Here is an 8,820-nt window from a genome sequence, read left to right as displayed (position 1 = left end):
TCTTTTCTCTGCCTTACCTTCCTCTCCATCTTATCTCCTTCTCTTTCCCTTTTCAGTCTCATCTCAGTCTCTCTCTTCCAACCCATTTTACCCTTCTCCTCCTTTCTTTTTCTCTTATAAGGTAAGGTATTCATCTTCTTGGTATTTGTGTCCCCACGTCATGGTGCTTAATAGTTGCTCAACAGAGGTTAGGGTTAAGTGAATTAAACTTGGTGTCATGTTCTGCTCAGCTTATCTTCCTTCTTCCTGCTGAGCCCAGCAAGCCCTGCTCCAATAAGCACGTTAACTCAAAGTAATAAAGACTAAAGTCAGGTGTCTTTTCTGAGGTAGGTGAAATCTTTAGGTAGCAGATCACCTAGGCAGCTTTAGGTAGTCCCAGCCAGGCACAGGCAGATTCCCCTACCATTTTGCCAGGCAAAGAAAAGTTTCCCTGCTATCTCAGTGTTTGGGGAACTCATACTTGCCTGGGCAAACATGGTGGCCGTACTGGGATCAAGTACAGTCATGTCATGAGCAGCTCAGTTGAGACCACCAAAAGTATTTATTGACCCAAGATTATTCAGAATCTAGTAAGACCTAGTGAGACCTAGTAAATGTATGCTGCAGTGCTAGGTATTTTGTACCAGAGAAAGCTGTCCCCGGCTGATGCGGTTGCTTATGGTGATTACGAAATCACAAGGGTTATTAATACATTCCCCTTCACATGTCTGTTTTTATGGCATCTGGGAAAATGTACACTGAAAGATAGCTTTCCGTTACCTTTCCTGATTTTGTACGTGTATTGAAAAATCAACTAAAAATAAACTTTAAGAAAGACAACCACATTCTTGTTTTGGTGTAGCACTGGGGAGGTGTAAGGTGGGAGTGGATAATGAGAATTGCATGCAGTTTTTTTCACAAATGAGCACGCCCCCATTCTCGTGAGAAATGGAAAACTTGCTGGGGTCCTGTTTCTCACTTGCATCTGTCCTTTGGTAGTAGAATCTGAATATTATTAGGCACCCCCTGTTGCCCAGTTTCTGCTGGCAATTCCAAGAGGGAACACTGATATATCTAAAAAAAATTTTCAGATTTTACTTGGTCCTTAATGAAACGTCCAAAATGGAACGTGTGGGTGTTGATATGGGTATGTGTTACACAGGAAATATCCCAAAAGTCCTTCTTCCCATGCATGCCGCCCTCATTATCCATCCAAAGGCAGCCACTTCTGTTCCTCACCCCAAATCCTTCTCCCTCTGTCACTCTCAACTCCCAATCAAGAACTGTCCCTGCCACCAGACTTCTCTGGTTCTGTCCTCCCTCTACACCCTCTTTACTTCTATTCGATACTTCTAAATCTCGGCCCTCGCCTATGCAATTTCCCCACTTTTGCCTCTCCAGCTCTGCTTTTCTCTACCAAAGTCACTGATTCTGCCTCACAAAAGCTAGTAAGTATTAGATTATTTTTTTTTAGTGAGCAAGGGAGGAAAACATGTGACAATATGTTTTCTTAATAATTTTCTTTATCATTTTTTTACAAATAAGTCTTGCTCCAGAACTGTAGACTAGATTTTTTTAAAAATTAAGGGTAATGGAAGATTAATGCAGTTGCCTTTGATGGCTCAAATTCTACTTCCAGAAAGTAAGTCTGTGTATTCATTTAACAAACGTAGAGGCTATTCAACCTATGTGCCAGGAACTGTGCATGGTATGGGGCTAATTGTTGATGACTCAGAGATAAATGACTTTTTTTTCCTGCCCTTAAAGATTGTACCTCCTAAAAGAAATAAGGAGCTCAACATATAATTTCTTCTTTAAGAATCTCTTATTAAAATGCAAATATCTCTGGAAGGATAACTGAAATCCCTACTCATTCTCAGATGCTGGGATTGCAGAAAGATGGAAAGTTACACAGTCAAGTAAGCTCTGAAAACATGACTTATGTTATTTACCCCACTCCTAGAGACACATGCAACACATTAGCATATTAAAGGCTCTGAGAAGTCTTGCAGGAAATAATCATATGCTTTGTTCAGTGCGGTACTTTCCAAATGCATTCAAACACCAACAGTTTCCCCCAGAGAATACTAACAACCCACAGAACAAGCACTTTTGGAAATGTGGGTCCATGCCAATCATTAGCTTGACAGCAATATGTTATTTCAACCAGGTGAGTGCAAAGGCCCTCAGAAATAAATGGTGCAAAAAAATGAGCTCTCCAGCGAGTGATGGAGCAGCCAGAAAGTGGGCTAAAAACGAACTTGCTAATGTGTATTAATAAAAATAATTATAGAGCAACACTGTGAGCCTATCATACTCTAGCCCTGCCATCATCCATGGCTGCGAGAGGGGAAAACAGTAGCCTTACTTGGAGTAAGGCTCATATACCACTGGATTTTAATATTGTTTTTTGGTCTACTAGGGGTTTGGAATAGGTGGACTCCAATATCTTACACCACAGAATTTTAAGCTCAACTACAACTTTGCCCCATCTTACCTCCAATTTTGCTTTCAAAAAGAAGTAAGCATCCATTTAAAAATCTAGACACTTCAGTCCACTGTAGCTTACCTTCCTTCTTAAGATTGAAAAATATTTTTTAGTGGGGCACCTGGCTGGCTCAGTCAGCGGAGCTTGCGACTCTTGATCTCAGGGTTGTGAGTTCCAGCCCCACGATGGGCGTAGGGATTACTTAAAAATAAAAAAAATTAAAAAAAAAACTATTTTGGGGGCGCCTGGGTGGCTCAGTCAGGTAAGCATCTGACTTTGGCTCAGGTCATGGTCTCTCGGCTGGTGAATTCGAGCTCCAAGGCTGACTCCGACAGCTCAGAGCCCAGAGCCCGCTTCAGACTCTGAGTCTCCCTCTGCCCCTCCCCAACTTGTGCATTTTCTCTCTCAATATAAATAAACATTAAAAAAAAAAAAAAGCCTACTTTTAAAAAAGACTTTTAATTTTACATAGCTTTGTCTCACAGAATTATGCGAGATTTTCAAAGGAAACAAGTTTGGAATACAAGTTGAGCAACTGCATCAAACACACAAGCCCACAGTCGGCAACTTCACCAACACGAAAAGGTATTGATTTTGATTGGTTAAGCAAAAAAAAAAAAAAAAATCTTTAAAATTATTTTTGCACATATGGAAGCAGGAGAAAAAGAAGTCAAAGAATAAGCGGTATCAAATTTGACACCTTTGTTACTCTTCCTTTCATGACACCCTATGAGAAATTAAGTTAGGGCAGTTCGCGACTGAGTTCAGAACTACATCTTAAAGACGGGTTCCGAAAGATTGCCACTAACTTTCAGGAGAGATTTCCGAAAGTTCGTGCACGTGCGCGTGCACATGTATGCGTGCGCGTGCGTGTTTATGCGTGCGTTGGCACGTGCCTGCGTGCGTGTGCACGTAGTCGTTGATGGAGGCCGGAAGCGAGGAGGAAGCGGGAAGGTGGAAGAGATCGGAAGAGTTTCAAACAAGGCCCGATTCTCCTGAGGTCAGCTCGATTTGCTCTCTAATCCTGGGCGACGCAGGTAAATTCCTGCCTTGGTTTTTACTTTGTATTTGTCTCTGTAACATTCCAAAATCATCCGAATAACTGTTTAGGTTTTTAGTTATTTTATTTTATTTTGAACAACAAAAATTGTTATGATGAGAATCGGCCCTGACAGGTATGTGATAATTCTGCCTGAAATGCAGTTTAACTGACAAGAGCAAAAACAATAGCTGCCTTGACTGAGTGCCCACTATAGGTCAGGCATTCTTTATTCTACCTCATGTAATTCTTACTGTATTCTGTTAGGTATTATTACTCCCTTTTAAATGAGCAGTGAAGAGATCAAAATTTAAAGGGATTAAATTCTCAGACCTGGTCCTACAGCTCACTTAGCTATTTATGACCGGGAAGCACAGAATCTCAGCTTCACACACATATTTATTGAGCCCATACTACCCACAAGGCACTGTGCTAGATAATCCACTAGCCTTGACATCATCACTGGTCCTTGACCTCTCCAGATCACAAGTATTTTCAAAAATCTGCTGAGAGCTATGGATGCTCTCTCATCAAAAAAAAAAAAAAAAAGTACACAACACAAATCTTTGCATTCATTTTCAAAGGGTTCAAGGATCTTCTGAATCTCATCCCATTGTAGGAACTCCTGCTGTACTCAGAGAATGTTGTTCAGAAGGGGAGACAGGTAAGTACATGGGCCTTAGATCCATAGCCCTCATCTTGGATTTTCAAGCTTCTCAGTGCTTCCAAGCATGTCCAAAAGACCAGCTAACTCAGTTTTGGATCCACGTAGTAAAGGTATTGCTATTGCCCAGTTTCTGCCTCAATATGTGAAGTTGAAAGTGTAACGAGTACTTCTGTTAACAAAAATATTTTTCATTAATTGCCCTTGGTAAAAAAAAGAAGCAAATAGACCCACTCTTGCCAGTGCCGGTTCCAACATCTGTCTTCCAAAATCAGTATTAATGTATTCTCTTCAAATTAGGACTTTTGATTTTCTGTGGATAATGAGAATATTAGCTATGCCTTTTTCATGCTGTTTCTGTTAAAATTTTAAACACTTCTTTTGGTTCAGTGTGTTGTTCAATTCAGCTGAGGTTGGGGGGTAAGATGTCTATTAGTAGGAAACCAAGTACACATCCTGTGTCCTCATATGGTATCATTTCAAGCTTGTCAATTCTTTTTTTTATGTTTATATGAATGCTTTTATTTATTCATAACCCATTTGCTTCCACAAAGTAGTTGAAGCAATTCACAAGAAAATATACCAGAAAATAGAAAGTTATAAATAAACTACAATCAGGATCAGAGAAATTGTAGAGCAATTAGGATATCGAGACAAGGATGTAGGTTGCAGTCTATATACTCTGGCCATCATTATTGAAGAGAAATTAGAAATTTCATGTCAACCTTGAGGCAACCAAAGATCTGATGCAGGATTTACAACATCCATAAAAATAAACATGGATGTCTAGTGGAGAATACAAAAGTCACATGAATTTTTAACATAAACAGAAGAAATCGTGCTCCCCGTGCTGAGGGCTGTGCCTCCTGGAAGTATGAGTTCAGTCTTTTCTGATGATGAGGGTGAAAAAGTTGGAGAAGTACCACTTTGGGGGAAGTCAAATTTTCCTTCCCACATAAGTCTGAGAAAGATTTCTTAATGTATATTTCTAGATGGGACCCTGAGTAAAGCTGTAGACAATATCCCTATAGCATATGCAATAAAGGTTTTCAAGTAGCTGCTTCTTAGGATGTCCCTCAAAGGCAACAAAGGACACAGCAAGGACGTATACAGCCCAGTGGAAAAAATCCTGTGAGCGCAGAATCATGTGGTTTCAGTTTATGAACTCCTTCCTAAAGGATTGAGGAGGATAAGGAATAAGCTAGAACCCCTAGCAACCAACCTCAGTCATAATAGCATCAGCTTATAATGTGTCAGGCACTTTAATAAATTATTTTGTTTAATTTTTACAATAACTCTCCAAGGTTGGTGCATTGGTCAAGACTTTTTGTTGCAGGTGTCTGAACCCCAACTCAAACTGCCTTAAGGAGAGAAAGAGAGAGAGAGAGAGAGATTTATGAGTTGGTGTATCAAAAAGTCCAGGGCTAGGTGAAGCTTGTGGCTCTCCCAGTATCCACAGGTGCTGCTTTTTTGTCTGAGTGGGAAAAAATGGCATCTCACAGCTTCAGGTTTACATGGAAAGAGACTTGGTCTTACAACATCCATGCCAGCCTAGAAAATAGACTCCAATTAACCATTTTGGGGTCCCTTGACCATCCCTTGGTCCAGTCAGTATGTCCATGAGGATGTGGCTCTCTGATTGGCTGGCCCATGGGAGGGAAGGTGAGTCCCTACATTGACAAGAATCACCACGGTGTTAGAGGAGAAGGAGAATTTACCACCACCCCCCCCCCCCCCCCCCCCCCGCCCCGCCACCATGGATGCAGGACAGACAAAATGACCAGACAGACACTGCAGGAGGTATTATTATCCCCACTTTACAGATGAGAACATGGGGGCCAACAATATCAAATGGCAGAGACTAGATGAGGTTGTAAATCCTGCCTTAGGCATAATTGGTTAGGTTACGCTGTGGTAACCAGAAATGAAACCCCGAATTTAATGGTTTAGTACCCTCAAAACTCACCTTACTCACCTTACATGCCTCACTCAGGTTGAGGTTTAGGGGAGGCTCTGCTCCCACAGTACTCAAGGACCCAGGCCAGCAGGGAAGATTCTAGCTTCTGGAAGACCTAGATTCCAGGCCCATGAAGCAGAGGAAAAAAAGAAGCATGAAACACTCACAGCCATTGCCCACAGAGTGAGTCACATGGTTCTGCTCAACAGCAGGATGGTTAGGGAATCACTGGGGGGATGGAAAGGCTGGTGGGATGTACATAGGTATTTATGAGTATTAAATATCTCTGCCATTTAGGTCTCTATGACTCCAAACCTTTGTCTCTTACCTATCGTACCTCAGTCACGTGTTCCTCGAGTGCCACAGAAGCAAATGTGAGCAGTCAGAATTTCTGGGCAGCCTAGTCCCCTAAGAGTCATGAATGAGAAACAGATGGATATACTAGACCCTCAAGTGATCCTAGGAGAAAGGATTTAGAACACAGCAGGCTTATAATGGCTGTTCAGCCTTCTGCCTTCCCCTCAGGAGCCACAGAGAAGGGGCGTGGCGGGGTGACTGATTGGTCTGTCGGACTGCCTAGAGCTGGTCCAGCTTCCTTCAGGCTGCCAGATACGGGCTAAACCTCCAAAGCCTTGTGCTTTGAAGCTGCGATTGTGTTTCTGAATTTAGCTCTTCACATGATATGAATTCCTGTCTTTAGTGACAACAACAGGCTGTGATGCTGGATGCAGGAATCCAAGGGCATCTGGACTAATCAGGAATAATCGAGATAAATCCTTGCCTCGTTAATGCCCACTGTTTTGATCCCAAACACCTACCAAGTCCCATATCTGCAAGACCCAGACTGTGGACCTTGAACACCCTCTCTGCCTCTCTGGCCTAAACCAGAATTTGACTGAAGAGGTAACATCAGGCCTCTTTCACCTGGGGCCCAGGTCTTCAAAAGTTTCAAGAGGAACCCTGAAGCCAAGAGGAAAGAGAAAAGTTAGCTTTCCAGATGAGAGTGCTAAGAGAAGACAACGCATCTAACTTCTTTGCTTCTCCTACTGTAAAGTCTACCCCTAGTGCCACGGCCACCCCCTCAGATGGCCCTGAAGACGCCATTATTGAGAGTTTCCTCCTTTCACATGTAATATCTGGGGAGAGAACACTGACCCGCTCCAGCTACTCCAAGTACTCCCTTACATGGCCCAGTGATGAGACCAGCTGGCACCTTTGAAGTGTCAGCAGAAGTGATGACACTCCCTCACCCCCTGGAGAAAAGCAAGGAACAGCCAGTGTCTTCTTCCACCCTTCTCCTCCGGGCATCCAAGGCCACTTGGGAGGTTACATATACCAGATGGTGAGGCTATAAGGAGAGATGCCCCATCTTACCAGATTTTACATGTGCAAGAAATAAAATTTTATTGTGTAAGCTGAGATTTCAGGAGTTGCCTGCTATGGCACTTAGCATTAATTATCCTAATCCAATATGAGAAATGTGTAAAAAAAATCTTAATGTTTAAAAAAATCATATAGAGGGTGCCTGGGTGGCTCCGTCAGTTAAGTGTCCAAATCTTGGTTTCAGCTGCAGTTATGCTCTCATGGGTTTGTGAGTTTGAGCCCCGTGTCAGGCTTTGTGCTGACAGTGCAGAGCTTGCATGGGATTCTCTCTCTCTCTCTCTCCCTCTCCCTTGCTCACGCATGCTCTCTCTTTCTCTATATAAATAAATAAACATTTCTTAAAGTTTTTTTTTTTTATTTTGGGAGAGAGAGACTGTCAGCACAGAGCCTGATGTGGGGCTCAAACTCACAAACTGAGATTATGACCTGAGCCAAAATAGAGCCAGACACTTAGCCAACTGAGGCACTCAGGTGCCCCTATATTATTAATTTTTGAGTCATAATGGCACTGTGGTTTGTACAGGTGAATGTCTTATTCTTGGGAGGTATTTGTTGGACTATTTAGAGGTAAAGTTTCATGCTATCTGTAACTTACTTTAAAGGTTTCAACGACAACAAACACATGTGTATGCAAACATATAAAGACCTGCACACCTAGAAGAGGGAGAGAAGACAAATGTGGCATAATAATGTGGATTTAGGCAATGGAAAAATGAGTGTTCATTGCATATTGTTATTTCAACTTCCCCGTAGATCTGAAATTGTTCAAAAAAAAAAAGGGGGTCTCCACTCCTACTTTCTATCCTTTGTTTTGCTGTATTTTCTGTACCTCGAGTTCTTTGAAATTATGTATTTATTTATGTCATTGATTATTGGATCTTTTTCTTTCACTAGAATGTAAGCCTCTGGGACCAGATGTTTGTCAGTCTGATAAACCAGTTTATCCCAAGTACCTAGACCAGAGTAGCACTCAATTAATAATTGTTAAGTGAGTGAATGAATGGCCCATCCAGATACCTTGACCCATGCTGGACCCCGGCCTCCTTAAGGATGAGTCAGGGGAGAGTATCTTGAATACCTCCAACTCCCCAACAACCCAAGGACTCCAGCAAGTCAGCAAATCTGATCTGAGTATGCACACTCAGCCTCATGGAGCTACACAAACAGGGAGATCTCGGTCCCCTGAAACATCACACAGGTCCACATACAACAAAGATGGCTGTGAGGGCCCTTTTGGCTTTACAAAGGCACATTAGCAATGTTGCCCCCATTGAACACTCAGGTATAGCCTACAAGATAGGTAAAATTAT

General features: G+C 42.1%; 1 long non-coding RNA gene across 2 annotated transcripts in view; it reads left to right on the top strand.

Annotated features, from left to right (window-relative positions):
• The first annotated feature begins 3,378 nt into the window (after positions 1-3,378).
• The window catches only part of LOC121042899 (uncharacterized), a 32,917-nt gene continuing 27,475 nt past the window's right edge, over positions 3,379-8,820 (top strand). For both annotated transcript variants that reach the window (XR_005796513.1, XR_005796512.1), the window contains exons 1-2: positions 3,379-3,504; positions 4,091-4,170. This is a non-coding gene — a long non-coding RNA (uncharacterized LOC121042899). The remainder of the gene's footprint in view (positions 3,505-4,090; positions 4,171-8,820) is intronic.

Source organism: Herpailurus yagouaroundi, unplaced genomic scaffold (genome assembly GCF_014898765.1).
Source record: "Herpailurus yagouaroundi ecotype Mexico unplaced genomic scaffold, PumYag 186, whole genome shotgun sequence".
In the NCBI taxonomy this organism is placed as follows: domain Eukaryota; kingdom Metazoa; phylum Chordata; class Mammalia; order Carnivora; family Felidae; genus Herpailurus; species Herpailurus yagouaroundi.
This window is presented reverse-complemented; position numbering and strand designations above follow the sequence as displayed.